Here is a 17,542-nt window from a genome sequence, read left to right as displayed (position 1 = left end):
GCCTCTGAAAACAAGAATAATTTTTCTAGGATTACAGACCTGGCAGATGAGACATCATTGGTAGCTGCTTTTGCAGTTTTACAGCTGTCTCCCCACCAACGCTGATTCATAATTTGAGTCATATTAAGTGCATATGGTGGAGGGGTAGGGTATAGCTCAGTGGTGGAGTGCGTGCTTAGCATGCACCAGGTCCTGGGTTCAACCCCCAGTACTTCCATTAAAAAAAAAAACACCTCATTTCTTCCCCTCCCGCCCCCCCAAATTAAATGCATTATGGTGCATGAAAGAATGTAAAAAAGGGGAGGGGGACTTGCGAGGAATCCAGAAAGAACCAAGCAGTGGTCTTGGGTTTCCCATAGCCCTGACGATTCATTTAACTTACAGCCATTGTTTACCTGCTTTAATTTCTCTGATTCAGGAGCAAATTGTTGCCACATTACATGGACATCAGGATGGCAACAGTCTGGCAATGAGGAATCATTTTTTTCAAAAGCAGAATGACTTCATCTACATGTGCTGCAATCTTTATAGATTCTGTTACTGCTGCCTTTGCGTGAGAATCAGCCAGGACCTTCCCCAGAGACTCAGGGTTAGTCCTTTTAGTGTGAGTCTTAATTCTGATGACAGTAATTTCAGAAGGTAACAGATTAGCAGTAAGAAGGTCATTTACTTGTTGCCCATTTCTGATTGGGGTCCTAGAGGACTTCATTCAACATTTTAAGTTAATAATTAGAGTGACAAGTGATAACATTATACCAGAACCTGTCAGATTTCTGGGAATTTCACATAATTTCTGGAACACTTATACACCTATAGAAATACAACATAAAGAAGCTTAGTACTATTTCTTTCTTTCTTTTTTAAAATCAGAATCTTTTGTTGTTGTATTTTTGTTGTTCCTTTTGGTAGGAAGGAGGTGATTGGGTTTAATTCATTTTTCATGGAGGTACTGGGGTTTGAACCCAGGACCTCATGCATACTAAGCATGTGCTCTACCACTTGAGCTATACCCTCCCCGCCCTGACTTAGTGCTATTTATTTGACAATGCTTCTCATGTAATTTAACATACCCAATAAATCTAATTAGCTTAATGAATATTTTGGAATGCTCCAGAGGCCCTGTGGAAAAATCCCAAAGTTTCTCCCAGGTCAAAAAGACTTCATTTAGAATTTGATTTGGGGAAGTTTTGTGGAAAAAAAAATATCAAAAAAGGTTTTAAAACACGTGCCTAAATAGGATCACAGGTCACTGTGAAACACTAGTTATCGATTTAACCAAAGTGACAACAAAAGATTATAAACAGGCAAATTATAGACGATTATACAACTATTAGCAAAATTTTAGTTCTTTTACTATTAAGAAAATTCAGTTTTCATAAGTAATCAGGGACATGATGACAAAGAGCACAGGAAGTCATTGTGATAAAATACAAAATCTTTGCTTTCTAGGCTGATTTTTTTTTTTAAGTGAAAGCAAGTTTATTTAGAGAGATACACACTCCAAAGGCAATTAACTCAGAGGGTTTCTCACTGTCCTCAAATGTCATCAGAAGTTTGCCTTGGATCCCCTCCCTGCCACCAAACTGTTAAAAGAAACCACAAAATTCAACCGCGTATATTTGACGATCGAACTGGCCTTGTTAAATGATGAATGGGACAGCATCTCACCTAGCAAGCAGAGAGATGGTCCAAGGGTTTGCACAAAATAGAAGAAAGGAGAGTGGGACAAGGAAATCGTCAACAAGAGAAAAATGAAAGTTCACTGGGGGAAAGCGGGGGTTCAGGTGATGACAGCTTCTCACTGGCTGAGCTGCGGCCGTTTCCATGGGCTGGGCTTGCTGCTGGGCAGGAAGAAAATCTTCCTCCTGCTGGAGTAGTAAAGTACTTGCACTTCAAGTGCAAGGTACGTCTCTTCCGGCTGGGATCCGTAATTGATGTCTTCCTGTTTCGGGTAATTGATGAGGAGGGCTAGGGTGTGAGAGCGCCCTCTACAGGCCTTCCCGACTCCAATTTCAGCTGAGGTTTCCTCTTACTAATATTCACAAAGGTGACCTTGGCTTTTTAGGTCAGGAGTCAGCATACTTTTTATGTAAAGGGTCAAATAGTAAATATTTCAGGCTTTGCAATTGTCCCGTCTCTGGGAAATACTCAACTCTTCATTGGAGAGAAAGCAGCCAGTTACAAAACGTAAATGAACGATGTGGCCGTGTTCCAATAAAACTTTATGGACACTGAGATTGGAATTTAATATGATTTGTGAGTGTCATGAAATCTTTTGATTCTTTTTTCCCCAAACATTTGACAACTGTAAAAACCACTCTTGGTTCAGGAGCCATAGGAAAACAGCCAACATGGGCCATAGCTTTTGGACCTCTGTTCTAGTGTTAGAGCAGGCAGATAGCTAGATATGAGCAGAGAAAGGGGGACACAGACCAAATGGCAGGAATTGGGCAGAAAGGAGGGGCACAGGCCAAATGCAGGAAACCACACATCATGTGAGCAGCAGGGATCCCCGGGCAGAGAAAGAAAAGCTGGAATCTTTGGGCTGATAAGGGGCCACACCTTTTGGCTTGGAGACCAACAAAGAAAGGTCAGAAAAGGCAGGAATTTCCAGTGACCGAATGTAACCTTTTACTCATTATGCCCTCATTTCAATAAAATTAGCCTTGCAGATCAGAAGTACCCATCATGCACCCATCCCTCCTCCCTTTGGCAGAGAAAGACCAGAAAGTGTAGCGAGGTGGAGGCAGGGAGAGGAGACAAGGATAGTCTCGGGGAGGGGGTAGTATTAAGCTCTTAACTGTGTGCCTAGAGAATGCGGCATAGAAAATTGTTTTGCTGTAGATGAAGAACAGAACTATCAGAACAGAACTATCGCATCTTTAGTCCACGATCCCCTTACCGGAGAGACTGGTTTTAGTGGCGAGCGCCCTAGAAGTGACAGATGATAGAGTAATAGAGAGAGAAAGAGTTAGTGCCTCTCAAGCGCAAGGGAGGCGAGAGGCCTTGGTTTACCAGATCTGCAATCTCCTGGCTGCAGCTCGCCAAAGATGTCGCTGATAGGTGCAACTGGTGTTCCAGGTTCTTGTCCCGTCCCAGAGAGAATTCAGAGACAAGACTTAGAGGTTAAAAAGGTAAAGTGAGGATTTATTAAAGGATGGATAGTACACTCTCAGGGGAGAGCGGGCAGGCTCAGGTGAGCAGCTGCCCTGAGTTTCTTTGGCAAGTTAGTTACATAGGGTGTAAAAATGAATGGGCGGAATATTCATTGGGGAGGGAAGGGTTTGAGATCGTATTCCCTGATTATCATCCAACTCCACCTTCCCAAAGGGAGGAGGGATTTTTGTCCTCATTTAGTCTGGATCGGAAGTGTCATGGCGTCAGTGCATGATGGGTACTTCTGATCTGCAAGGCTAATTTTATTGAAATGAGGGCGTGATGAGTAAAAGGTTACATTCGGTCACTGGAAATTCCTGCCTTTTCTGACCTTTCTTTGTTGGTCTCCAAGCCAAAAGGTGTGGCCCCTTATCAGCCCAAAGATTCCAGCTTTTCTTTTTTTTTTTTTTTAACATTTTTTATTGATTTATAATCATTTTACAATGTTGTGTCAAATTCCAGTGTTCAGCACAATTTTTCAGTTATTCATGGACATATACACACTCATTGTCACATTTTTTTCTCTGTGAGTTATCATAACATTTTGTGTATATTTCCCTGTGCTATACAGTGTAGTCTATTCTACAATTTTGAAATCCCAGTCTATCCCTTCCCATCCTCCACCCCCCTGGTAACCACAAGTCTGTATTCTCTGTCTGTGAGTTTATTTCTGTCCTTTATTTACGCTTTGTTTTTGTTTGTTTGTTTTTGTTTTTGTTTTTGTTTTTTAGATTCCACATATGAGCGACCTCATATGGTATTTTTCTTTCTCTTTCTGGCTTACTTCACTTAGAATGACATTGTCCAGGAGCATCCATGTTGCTGCAAATGGCATTATGTTGTCGGTTTTTATGGCTGAGTAGTATTCCATTGTATAAATATACCACATCTTCTTTATCCAGTCACCTGTTGATGGACATTTAGGCTGTTTCCATGATTCCAGCTTTTCTTTCTCTGCCCAGGGATCCCTGCTGCTCACATGATGTGTGGTTTCCTGCATTTGGCCTGTGCCCCTCCTTTCTGCCCAGTTCCTGCCATTTGGTCTGTGTCCCCCTTTCTCTGCTCATATCTAGCTATCTGCCTGCTCTAACACTAGTGCTTCCACTCAGATGTCAGCAATGAGAGAGCCCATCTGCTGTGTACTCCCACTGCCCGGCCAGTTCTGTGTGGCTTGCATGGGAGCACATTAGAATTCTGGCCGAAAAATTATTCCCTTCCGAGGCAAGGAGAGGAGTATCTGCTGAGGGCTTTTGGAAACACAGGATACTCAGTTATGCACAATGTTGTCCCGGGAACCCCAAGTTATAAAATAAGCCCATGAAAGCCACTATCTTGTTTGTGATTTGGGTCCAGCAGGGCAAGGTCAGGGAGTGTGAATTTTATTTTTTAGACTTCAGCATGCTGTTAGGATGTTTCCATTATTAGACAGGACATTCTTTCCATCTTGAAATTCCCCTTCTGCTTCAGTTTGTTCCCAGGATAAAAAGTCTTAGAGTTTTGGATTGGAGAAGCCAACTTTCTCGTGTATGTGTGTGTGACAGTGGCTTTTCATCCTTGTCAAACCTTCGAGGCGTACAAGGAAAAAACTTGTGGAGGCTCTGGGCTACTTGGAGGAGGTTCCTGGTGTGCTGGCTGGTGGTGACTCAGCTGAGAAAAAACTGGAACGTGTTCCAGCTGGGGACAGCCTCTTTCCCTATTTGGAGTCCTCTGACATTTTTACTCTGGGTCTCACAAACAAAAATTACCTTGCTGGTCATCTCAGCGGGAACCAGTTTTTAAATTTTTGAAGTATGTTTGGAAATGCAAATATTGGTGAATGGAGCGGACCAAGAGATCAATACTTTGCTTCTCAATCCTGTACTTCCTGTGTCCTCGTGTCCCTCTCAGTTTAGTGGCATTTGGGGTGACGAAGAGGGGGGCTCTGGTTTCTAGAAAAATACTATGCCATCAACAGACTATCCAGGGAGAACTGAACCACCAGAAACAGCTCTCCTGTGTGTGTGGAGCAGGAGGGGAAGTGTTTCTAGTCTTTTTGAGAGGAAGAAATTTCATTAAAAAAATATTATTGGTTGGAGGGTATAGCTCAGTGATGGAGCATGTGCTTGGCCTCTACAGGGTCCTGGGTTAAATGCTCAGTATCTCCATGAAAAATTAATTAATTAAACCTAATTACCTCCCCCCAAAAACAATTCTAAAAATAAGATTTATTAGGTGCCTGTTTTGAGCAAGCCACCATGGTAGAAGCTCATCTGCATGTGATTTCATTTAATTTTCTCAATCATATGGTAAAGTAATTGGATGAAGAAACAGGCTTGGCCATTGACTCAAAGCCGCAGGTAACAGAGCAAGGATTCAAACTCAAGTCAACCTGATTTCCAAGCCCAGTCGTCTTGCCACTGTTGACACTCTGCCCAGGTCATAATCATCTGGAGTCCTCGGGGTTTTAAACAGAGTCCAACAGAGTTTTAAAAAATTTCCCTGAGTCACAGATAGCTCTCCCAGGAAATATGGAAAGACATGTCTGTAGTTTGAGAGGCGCCTCTTCCAAAGGACTGTAGAGTGAAGTAGGGTTGAGAAAGAAGTGGTCTACGCACCGTCAGAGGCTAAGCCCTCCACCTGCATTTTTACATCCCCGGCTCTTACAAACATGTGGCGCCATCCCAGGTAGCCGCCCATGAGACCAAGGCTTCCCGAGGACACGGGGAGCAGCCAAGAAGTGCATTTCCTGCTCACAAGCCCGGTGGAGAAAATTCCTAGAAGTCCATCCTCCCATGAACATTCCTTCTTAGAAAACAAGTCCACAAGTGAAGTAGCTCTGGCCAGGCAAAGGCCACACCTGGCGCAGCCAGCATTTAAACCGTGTTGCCTGAGTTCAGCATCCTTGTAGTCTTCCCCTCTTGCTGGTTAGAACGGCGCATCCTGGTTTACCGAAATCAAGGCTACTGAACGGCTGTCCCCTTACCTTTCGTCGGAGCACAATGCCCTTTTGTGTGGCCTCTGCTTTACCCGCTCTGGTTTGGACCTGGACGTGACCTTCGTCTTAGATGCCTCTGGCCCTTCCCATGTTTCAGAACTCTCTGTAACTGTAACCCCAGGGCTTGCTGGATTTCTGCCTTCTCCACAAGCCCCAGCATGCCCTGGGGTTACAGTTACAGTTACCCTGCATGGGAATGGAGCTGTTTGCGATCTGTGTTTTTTCCCAAGTCATAAAAAATAGGAAACAACTCACTGAGCAGCAACTTCCTTGAGATGGTTTTACAAAAATCTTTTCTGGGGAGAGAAGCCGGATGATCTTTTGAGAGTGACTGCCTTAACCCAGCAAACCCTTCCAGTGTTCACCGTGGGCTCTTTCCAGAAGCCGTTTCTCAAAAGTCCAACAGCCTGCCTGGGGTTAATTTTCAGCTTGGCTTGGGAGGACCAAAATGATTTCATTTGTATTGCTGACGACATCTTGGACTTTAGATGCTCCGTGGCTTAGATATGTAAGGATTTTGAAATAAAGCAAGTAATGGGATTGCGTGGAGGAAGGCAGAAGTTTTCTCACTTGGCCTGGGGTATGCCTGCTCTTCGGGGCCTTGAAGTTTAAGTGCCCCGGGGATATTTTTAAACAGCAGGAGCCAGTTAATCTAAAAGTGACATTTCCAGTCATGGCAATAAGCTGCTAGCTGGCTGAGATTCAGGCCCTCGGCAAACAAGTAACCCGGAAAACCTCAGTCTGAACGCACAGTCAGGAGGACGTGGGGAAAGAGATGGTGGCGAGATAAGTGGTAAGTGAGCTCACCCCTCGCTGAGGTCACTGACCAGAAAGCTGGTGTCCAAGTGAACAGGTATTTAACGCAGACCGAAGGCCAGCCCTAAACCGAGGCATGGATGCGGGGTTTCCAGGGAACAGCAGTGCCCGTTCTGGTTTTGGGAAGTTTATCTAAAGGGCTCTCAGTGTAACACAGATGAAGGAGAAAGAAGGGCCTTTCTTTGCATCTATAATGGTTGTGTTTCTGGGAATCCCTGTGCAAACTCTTTCTTCAGGGGATTTTTTTTTTTGGCCCCCAAAGCTTCTGTCTTAAGAAAGAGAATGCTGTTTCTTGTAGATGTCCAATCTCTCAAAACTGCTGCTCATTTGGGGGGGGGGGGGAAGCAGACTCCAAGAGTAAAACAGGTATGGTGGTCCTGTTGCTAGAAAGACACGATTTTCTTTAATTTTGAAAAAGTGTACTACACAGTAAAAGACTTGAAGCAGCACAGAGTGAAATGGAGCATCTTCCTGAACCATCCTTCTGTGTGTCCCTTCTCCTCCCAGGAGCTGCTATCCCCTTACCTTTTATATCACACAGTTTGGTGTAAAACTTCCCAGACCTTGTTTCCTCCAGACTTTTGTTCTGTGTGTTTACTCTGCACACAGCTGTATCTCCCACCCTGATCTTTATTATTACTTTACATAAATGGGCAGGACCGAGTTAGGAGCTCCCAGGAAGCGGGTTTTCAACTTAAAAACTGAAAGAAATAGACATTGCGGGTTTTTTTTGTTTGTTTATTGAAGTATAGTTGATTTACAATGTTCTGTTAGTTTCTGGTATATAGCACAGTGATTCTGTTATACATATATATATTCTTTTTCATTGTAGGTTATTATAAGCTACTGAATATAGTTCTCTGTGCTATACAGTAGGACCCTGTTGTTTCTCTCTTTTATATATAGTAGTTTGTATCTGCATATAGCAAACTCCTAATTTATCCCTCCCCGCCACTTTCCCCTTTGGTGACCATAAGTTTGTTTTCTGTGTCTGTGAGTCTCATTCTGTTTTGTAAATAAGTTCATTTGTATCATTTTTTTTAAAGATTCCACATACAAGTGATATCATATGGTATTTGTCTTTCTCTGACTTCAGTTTGTATAATGTCTAGGTTCATCCATGTTGCTGAAAATGGCATTATTTCATTCTTTTTTGTAGCTGAGTAGTATTCCATTGTATCTATAGACCCCAACTACTTTTTATTTTATTTATTTATTTATTTATTTATTTATTTATTTATTTATTTTATTTTTTTTTTTTATTGAAGTATAGGCAGTTTACAATGTTGTGTCAATTTCTGGTGCACAGCACAGTGCTTCAGTCATACAGGAACATACATGTATTTGTTTTCATATTCTTTTTCACCATAAGTTACCACAAGATATTGAATATAATTCCCTGTGTATACTTGTTGTTTACAAGATGTGATTTCTTTACTGACCTGTCCAGGTTTTAAATGAAAGGACCCAGCCAATTCTAGGTCATGTGATCAGAGGTGCAAAGGTCCCCATTTTGTGACTTTATTTGAGGAGCTTTGGGAAGGCATTTGGTGTTCATGCAAAGGAGTTGCATTTGCTCCTGCCCAGGTGTTGGGTAAACTCCCTCAGACACTTAAACCACCTTCAGATCTGAGACAGAATTTGGACTTTGACATTACATGACATGCTTGATCTTTATGGGGAAATAAACATCTTAATCTTTTGAAATGGAGATTTCTTCAAGATCTTATCCTGGTTGAAAGTTCAGGATACCTTATTCTGAAACTTCCTCTGAATTTTGACCCAGGGATCCTTACTTCAGAGCAGAGCGTATCTGTCCCTGGGGAAGCCTGGAAGTGTGGTCTGCATTTGATCAGAAAAGCTCATCTACGTGTCACAATCTATTCTAAAGAGCCCTTTGTTATAATGATAGTAGAGTTATTCCCATGCAGTAAGATGGTTCTCTGGGAAGGTAGGCTGTTTGTTTATTCAAGGGGTCCAGGGCTGCTGGGCAGAGCCAGGAAAGCCAGGTAGGGATTATTGAGTGGTTGCCGCATGCCAGGTGTTATTTATCCCGTTCCCAGACCAGGAAACCAAGGTTCGGAGAATGACCAATAGCCGAACCTCCACCCAGGTCAGCCCCGCACCAGCAGCCCCACTCTCTGCACCTCAGCCAGCACCCCTTGGCCACCTCGACCTGTGCTGGGGCCCCAAGAGACAAGCATACTCTTCCAGAGTTTTCTGCCATGCCTGTCGGACTCCATGAAGCTCCACCTCTTCAAATCAAATGAAATCATGAGTGAGAGTGATATTAGAGGGCAACCTTGAACACACCCTGCTGTCTGTTTGGAAGTAAGTCAATCTCAGGCTCCAGGACTGACTAGAACCATTGGTTATTGGAAACGCCTGTTAGCTGGCTTTCCCCGCTGTGCTGTAAGGAAGCCTGTGTGCTCTTAGTGTCCACACTCCCAGTGCAGTGGGGCTTTCAGAGCCCTCCTGATGTGGAGTAACCCGCGCCAGGTGGAAAAGCACCAAGCAGTTTGGGAAGCATCGGGGCTGCCTGCGGGGAATCCGGGCCCTTTGCAGCAGGACTTGTCAGAGCCTTTCATGTGCTCACCTGCAACAGGACCCTCCAAGATGTGACTGTGATTTGGTGGGGATGGAGACCGACTTTTGAGGCTGGTACCCCAGCAGGCACCTCTTGAGAAGCATGGATCCCTTTCATTTCATGCCTTCCTCCTTTCCTTTCAGAATCCTGGGAGGCAGGATCGTGGAAGGGATAAGATGCCAGGCTTTAGCTCCTGAGCCGGGCTCAAAGGCGGTGTGTGTGTGTGTGTGTGTGTGTGTGTCTACAGAACTCAGGCTCTCGAGGCTCTGGATGAATTAGAACAGGGAGAGGTTAGTGTAGCTGCAGGGAGATCTGCTAACAGACCTTTGCACTAACAGCCTTGGCTGGTGTCGGGTGTTGGAGAAGGGCTGGAGAAAACACATATGCACATGTATACACACACACACATACTACAGCTGGATGGTCCAACACAGGTCCCCAATCTGCCACTTAATTATGATGTGGCCTTGAGGAACAGACTCTCCCTCTGCCCCTCATCTCCAATTGCAAGACGGGGGCACGTTCTCGCTAGAATTTCTGTAGCCCTTTAAACCAATAAATGCAAACTACACAGTATAATGCCTAGTATGTAGTAAGTGCTCAGCAAATATTAGCCTGTATCAGTATTGAACAGTTTCCTTGGTTTCCTGAGGAACTGCTGTGTGCCTCCCACGGCATCTACACCAGATTTACCGAAGTCTTTAGTTCAAATGCCAAACGCCTGCTTGCTGGGATGGGAGTGGGGAAGACCAAACGGGTAGACCTGTGTTTCAGGTCCTGGCTGCCCTCACTGAGTTGACTTTCTAGTTGGGGAAACAGGTGCCCAGTGACATGGTGACCTCACATGTTACTGCACATGGCAATGAGTGCCAGGAGGGCGAGTCCAGGGGGCCATGAGGGCACGGAGCCCGAGCCGGGCGTTCCGGGTGTTCTGTCTCCCGTGGTCCCTTACATCACAGGCAGGGGGAGCAGGGAGCCCATCCAGGTGGTTGTCCAGTACCTCACCTTGACATTCACACCCTTGATACTCAGCAGGGCACCCTCTTAGGAGGCAGGAGGGCTGGGTGCTCAGACACACCTGAGCCAGGTGTGGGCATCCATGCCTCCAACAGGTATTTACTGACCCTTCTGTGGATGAGGCACTGCACTGGGGAGCAGAGAGTGAGACGAGCTAGTGCTTGTCCTCAGGAAGCTTATATCTCACAGGGGCAGATGAATGAGTATATCGGTGAAAATATGGCATCGGGTCAGCAGGTAATAAATGATGTGAAGGGAACGGATGCATCACAGAGAATCAGACAGACCCGTAGGGGGTCCCCCCTTGGCAACCTAGTGAACTCCTATTCAGCCTTCAAAGGTCCAGAGCAGATGTCTCCTTTTAGCTCTCCCCCCGTCCATCTCCATCCCTGGACGGAGTTCTCTCTGAACTGCCTTCCAGGTGTGGCGTTTCCTGATTCAGGAATTCTTTTGGCTAGATCCTGATATGAAAGGCTCCCCCCCACCCCGAGCAGAGCTCACCTGTCTCCCCCAAAACTTTTCCCAGGAGAAGAACCCCAAGGCTAGAGAAGTAGTTTTGTTATTTATATCTTGGTTGCATTTTAGTTCTTTAGGGGAGTGGACACAGAGATTTAAAAACAAGCCCACAGGTCTAAGGAACCAAGCCATACCTCCTGCCAGTCACTTCTTAGGTCTTGGCTGATTTAGAACGTGTCTCAGGGCTTATGGAGGGAAATTCTGCACCAAGAATAAGAGAGTTTAAGGATTAAGAGCAAGGGCTCTGAAGTGAGGCCACCTGGGTCCTAAAGGTGTGAACCTGGGGAGAGATGGAGCCTGTTTCCTCACCTACAAAAGGAGAGGAATAAATGGTACCTACTGCAGAGGACTGCAGGGACTGAAGAACGCTAGTGACAGGAAGCACTCCCCATGATTAATTAGGGATAACTTGCTCTTCTTTATGACCCTCCTCTCCTTAACATTTCCTTTCTTCCTTTTTTTTTCCCCTAAATTCATTTATTGGTTTTATTTTTTCGAGTCCATTCCTTTCTTCCATTTTTTAACTCCTGTGTTGGCATTAAAAATACCCTTTCTGAATAACATAAGAAGTCACACTCAGGGAGCAGGTATAGTTCAGTGGTAGAGTGCATGCTTAGCATACTGGGTTCAATCCCTAGTACCTCTATTAAAAAAAATTTTTATTTTAAAGTCACACACACACACACACACATACACACAGGTCTCAGGACTGTCCCCATTGGATCAGGGAACAGATGAGAAGTTAATTCAGCCAGACCCAGGCTGCAGAAGCCCCAGAAGATTCCTCCCCTTTGGGAAAGCACCTGCCCTGTGGGGCTGAAGAGCTGAAGTGAGTCCAGGGACTGTCCCTGATGTGGGGATCTGCCTGTCCCATCCAGGCTGGCTGATCTTTAGGGAGCTCCCAAGACACCTGACCAGTGGTGGACTAGTGCCCCCTACCCAGTGTCAGTCCCTTTCTGTCTACTTGTGGGGGAGAATCCTGGCAGCGGAAACCACACATACAGTCCCCTGCCACATTCTTTCCATTTCGGCACACCACCAAAGGGGCAGGTCGGTGTTGAGTGACTAAGCAAATCTCAGTTGATCCTCCCAGTAATCCTATGATGGGGTTGAGCCTGAGGATTTTCTTTCTTTTTCTAGATGAGGAAACTCATGGGGTTCAGAGAGGGGACGCGATTTGTGCAAGACGAGACTCTGGGGGTGGCAGTCTCGGAGCGGTCACTCATCCTGCCCGAGGCTGTCAGTTCGGGTCACTAAGGGCAATCGCTAAGATGAACCCTGACTGGCCCTGTGCTCAGCGCCCCATGTGGGTGACCACTTTGAACTCTCAACGACTCTGTCTTGAAACTACAACCTTACCCTATTTTGCAGGTGAGGACACTGAGGCTCCCTTGCCCAAAGCTCACCCTGCTTGTAGGTGGCAGAGCTGAGATGAGAACCCAGATCAGTTTCCAGGGCACCCAACAAGGTGCCCAAGAATCTTACCGTGAATATCTTACCACACTGGCCTGGAGCCGGGGACCTTGGTGCTAGGCATGGCCGTGTTGTTAATTTCACATGTGACCTCTGGCCTCTGCTCATCTACCAAACAAGAACACTGGGCTTGCTGAGAGTCCCCCTCTTAGGCTGCAGGTTGGAGTCTAAGCGGCTTTTGGGGAAACACTGTGACCTGTGACAGTCTAGCCCCGCAAGCCAGAGTGCAGGTTGAAGTATCCACCCCCGGCTCTCGCTGCCCTGGCAGCCTCACGTGGCTTGCTCTATCACTTTAATGGCCTCCGAATTTGCAAAAGGATGTTGTGCCCTCCGCCGGCCAGCAGGAGGATCCTTGATTACCCACTCTTCCTCCCGATGCTTTGGCTTTCCTTGTGATCAAGCCCGCGTTGGCCAAACTCAGGTTCTGCTGAGACTTCCGCTCCCCTCCTTGCAAGTGTCTGGCAGATAAACACATAGGAACAGGAGGCTACGGTGATTCCAGGAATGTTTAAAACTCTAGAGGCTCAGGGTTGGGCCTGGGGGTGGTCGATTGCACCGAGCAGCAAAATAGGCCTAAGTACAGGACTGTGGCAAGCCGGAGGGAGGGGGCCCTGTGGGCTAGAGAGCCCTGGAAAGCACAGACAGCCTCTTAAGAACCTGTGCTTGAAGTTGAGGGAGGGGGAGGAGCTGGGACCTTGGCACATGGCCTGTATTTACAGATGACAGATAAGGGCGTGCTGCATGCCTGACTTGTGGGGAAAACTCACTCATGTCCACCACCAACTGGTCCAGACTCCTCCCCCATGTCCTGATGCACGACACCAGCCGCCTGCTGAAAGGTGACACTGCATGGGCCCAGTTCCCTTAGTCACCCTGTGGGAGCCTGTCAGACCCGCAGGAGAATGGAGCTGGTGGCCGTGTCCGCAGTGATGGTAGGTGGCAGCGAGCGCTGGGGTGTTCAGCTTAGTGGGAGGAAGAATCCGAGGGAGGAACCAGATTGCTGGTTTTACACTGACATCCTGTCCCCGCTCTGACCCTCAGAAGCCTGGCCAGGCATGGATTTTTCGGTTGGGAGGTGGGGGGTAGAAGACAAACTCATGGCCCCCCGTCCTGTCCAGCCCTTACCTGGCCACCAGCCAGCCCTTGCTGGAAAGGAGCAGTTTCCTGCATTTGTTACAGCCAGGTCCAGGACTGCAGTGGAATCAAGCAGCTGTTGCTTGAGTTGGGTTTGCAAGAAATAAAAATAGCTTTGGCCCTTGCTCGGTGGTTTTCGGGTCAGCTGGGTCGTTCCAGCGAAAGGCAACAGCCGGCATGGCATGTCCGCAACAGTTCTTCAGAGGGACCCCTCTGGCCTTTCCTGCCCGTGGAATCGAATCACATGCGCCGCGCTCTTTCTGGTCCACTGTGCACGGCCAGCATAGTTAGTTACATGTGGCTCTGCCCCTCTGCCCTCCAGGTAGACTGCCAGGTTCTGGTTTTAGTTTTGTTTATTTTGTTGTTTTTGTTTTTTATTTTTATTATTTTATTTTTTATTCTCTCTGGTGTCTGGTTTTACGATCAGATCCATGTTCTCGTTGGAACACCCTCTGCTTTACAGAATTCATTTATATCCAGTTTCGGAGGTGAGGCAGTGGGAAAAGTGTGAGTGTTGGGCCAGGGTTTGAGCAATGTCTGGGTACCCAGCTTCTCTGAGCCACAGTTTACCGAACTATAAAATGGGACTGAGAGAAAGGCAATAGGGATTGTAGCATCTGCCTTGTTGTTCTGAGGACTGGAGGCTGAAGGCACTGTACATGTTACATAGGTTATTTGAAGGGCCACTGAGAGGCAGGTAAATGGGGCGACGATTGGTATCCCCATTTTACAGATGAAGAAACGAGGCTCAGAGAGTTTCTTCGGGGTTTTTCTCAAAACAGGTCCCCAGTTGTACTTACTTGAGAAGAGTTCTGATGTGGTGGCTTTTGGGTCCCTTGACATCACTCTGCCAACAAAAGGGAAAGACTGTTAGGTTTTTCGTGCAGGTAACCTCTGCGGGGGGTGTTGGGGGTGTTAGATCCACTGGTCCCTGTCTGAATAACAGCAGATCTTAAAGGACTTTTGGACTGAGAGAGGGGCCCAAACCGGGGAGAACTGCTGGTCTTTCCATTCATTAGTGCTTCCAGTTTAGAGCTTGGCAACCTGTCCTATCACCCTGCAATTGCTCACCATGCATGTGTCTTGCTGTCTTGACCATCTACCCATGCACTCAACCCCTCTCCAGGCACCACCTGTCTGTCCTTCTAACCACAATCCCAGCAGTCATCCATTCATCCATCCAGCCAGGGTTTTCTGAGCAGGTTTGGTTTTCCAATGGAAATCAATGTAAATAATGCATTCTTAGGGTTCCTAAAGCCTGAACCCCTATAGCATATTTTTGCCCTTTTATTTTCTTAGCAATAACTCAAGCATTTTTCTTTTTGGGGTAGGGGGAGGCTAAGTGTTTCAATGTAATGCATTTATTATTTCTTACATCTCTCAGTTTCCAGTGTGTGCATTTAAAGTGTGCCTAAACACATGAAAAGATGCTCAACATCGCCACCTATTAGAGAAATGCAAATCAAAACTATATGAGATATCACCTCACACTAGTCAGAATAGCCATCATTAAAAAGTCTATAAACAGTAAGTGCTGGAGAGGTGAGGAGAAAAGGGAACCCTCCTACACTGTCGGTGGGAATGCAGTTTGGTGCAGCCACTATGGAAAACAGTATGGAGATACCTTAAAAAACTAAAAATAGAGTTACCATATGATCCAGCAATCCTACTCCCGGGCATACATCAAGAGAAAACTCTAATTTGAAAATATACATGCACCCCAGTGTTCATAGCAGCTCTATTTACAATAGCCAAGATATGGAAGCAACCAAAGTGTCCATTGACAGGTAATTGGATAAAGAAGATTTGGTACATATATACAGTGGAATTCTACTCAGCCATAAAAAGAATGAAATCATGCCATTTGTAGCACCGTGGATGGACCTAGAGGTTATCATACTAAGTGAAATAAGTCAGACAGACAAATATCACATGATGTCACTTATATGTGGAATCTTAAACATGATACAAATGAACTTATTTACAAAACAGAGACACATAGACAGAAAACAAACTTACAGTTACCAAAGAGGAAACGGGGATAGGGAGGGATAAATTAGGAGTTTGGTATTAGCAGATACTAACTTCTATATATAAAATAGATAAACAATAAGGTCCCACTGTATATAGCACAGGGAACTACATTCAATATATTATAATAACCTACAATTTAAAAAAGAATATGAGAAAAATATATATGTATAACTGAATCACTATGCTGTACACCACTAACACAACATTGTATATCAACTATACTTTAATTTTAAAAAATTAACATGTCCCTAACATTGGCCACATTTGTATAAGATCTTCCACTGGCACTCTACTTCAGAACCCTGCCATAGAGACATTCCCCAGCGTTCCTGAATGCAGCTTGAGAAAATGAGAGCTGAAAATCAGAATTCCAGCCCATCTCAAGCCATCGCTGATGCTCACTGGTTGTGCGTGGATTTAGCATTCATTCAATAAACACTTCTTGAGCACGTACGAGGTACCATGCCCCAGGCTGGGCACAAGGAGTCAGAACTGAATGACAGTTGGTCCATTTTTCCAAGGGTCTCGGAGTCACCCAGGGAAGACCAGTGAACAGGCCTGTGTTTTTCCTAGAAAGTATTCCTGATATTTCAGCCAATTCTGTTGCCCAAACTGTGCAAGAAGCACTTGGATCACGTAGTTCTGGGAAATCTTGAGAATTTTTTTCACTTCCCTTAAGAGCACCGTGTTGAAATCTAAAACGAAAATGCTTTTTAGATACTAAATTGATACACTTGAGTTTTGTGGTCCTGCTTTTTTAATGCCTCGACCATGTAAGTGTGGCAAAATTGGGTCAGAAGTTTCAACATGTTCAGATCATGTTTTTGTTTGCTTTTTAAATAATATTTCCCGCAAGTAACAATGATCTACTCATTAATAGGGCAGCGTTAGTGTGGGAAGAGTTATGGGTCAAAATCAGACTTAGAAATAATTAGATAATTAGAAATATCTGGATTCATTTATTCAATAAAGTAATATTTTTCCCCTATTGTTAAGTCCTCACTCTGTACCGGGCACTGTTCTAGACCCTGGAACAGAGCAGACTCTCCTTGGCCTTGCTGCACTTTCTGGTAAGCGTCCCTGCATCCAGGTGTACTAGTGCCATGAAGGAAATAAGACAAGGTGCCAGTCCTCTTTCCAAGAACTTGATGATGATTATGAGAGTAATACAACGATGCTGGTGGTGATGGTAGTGGTGATGACAGAAGCAATGATCCCTTTTAACTACAAATTGGAATATAATGAAGTCTTTTTTTTTTTTAAGATAACAGCTTTATTGAGATATAATTCGTATACCATACAACTCGCTCATGTAAAGCACACAATTCAGTGTTTTTTTAGTATATTCACAGAGTTGTACAGCCATCACCACAATCAGTTTTGGAACATTTTCGTCACTCCAAACAGAAACCTTGCACCCTTTAGCCTTCACCCCCATCCCACTAGCCCTAGGCAACCACCAATCTTCCTATCTCTGTGAGTTTGCTTAATCTGGGCATATTATCTCCATGGACTCATACACTATGTGGTCTTTTGTGACTGGCTTCTTTCACTTAGCATAATGTTTTCAAATTCCTCCATGTTGTAGCAAGTGTCAGGGGAATCCTTCCTTTTTTTGGCTGAATAATATTTCATTGTATGGACAGACCACATCTTGTTTATCCTTCCATCAGATACTGGGCATTTGGATTGTTTCCACTTTTTTCCCCCCTTAACGGAGGCACTGGGGATTGAACTCAGGACCTTGTGTGTGCCAAGCAGGTGCTCTACCACTGAGCTATACCCCCCATTCCCTGTTTCCACTTTTTGGATACTATAAATAATGATGCTATAAC

General features: G+C 45.2%; 1 protein-coding gene and 1 non-coding gene across 6 annotated transcripts in view; one reads left to right on the top strand and one right to left on the bottom strand.

The window, feature by feature from the left end:
- Positions 1 to 941: 941 nt before the first annotated feature.
- TRNAT-AGU (transfer RNA threonine (anticodon AGU)) lies at positions 942 to 1,015 on the bottom strand. Its single transcript has one exon. It is a non-coding gene; the product is annotated as a tRNA-Thr (tRNA).
- A 5,657-nt stretch (positions 1,016 to 6,672) lies between these two features.
- The window catches only part of ACACB (acetyl-CoA carboxylase beta), a 96,809-nt gene continuing 85,939 nt past the window's right edge, over positions 6,673 to 17,542 (top strand). For 4 of the 5 annotated variants that reach the window (XR_012503573.1, XR_006727884.2, XM_074356013.1 and 1 more), the window contains exon 1: positions 13,343 to 13,471. The gene's annotated coding sequence lies outside the window, so the exon portion shown is untranslated. Of the gene's footprint in view, positions 6,924 to 13,342; positions 13,472 to 17,542 lie in introns of those variants that run through there. The other variant, XM_074356018.1, reaches the window with a different exon arrangement.

This window comes from Camelus bactrianus, chromosome 32 (genome assembly GCF_048773025.1).
Source record: "Camelus bactrianus isolate YW-2024 breed Bactrian camel chromosome 32, ASM4877302v1, whole genome shotgun sequence".
NCBI classification, from domain to species: Eukaryota; Metazoa; Chordata; class Mammalia; order Artiodactyla; family Camelidae; genus Camelus; species Camelus bactrianus.
Note: the sequence above shows the minus strand (reverse complement) of the source record. Positions and strands in the feature narration are given on the sequence as shown.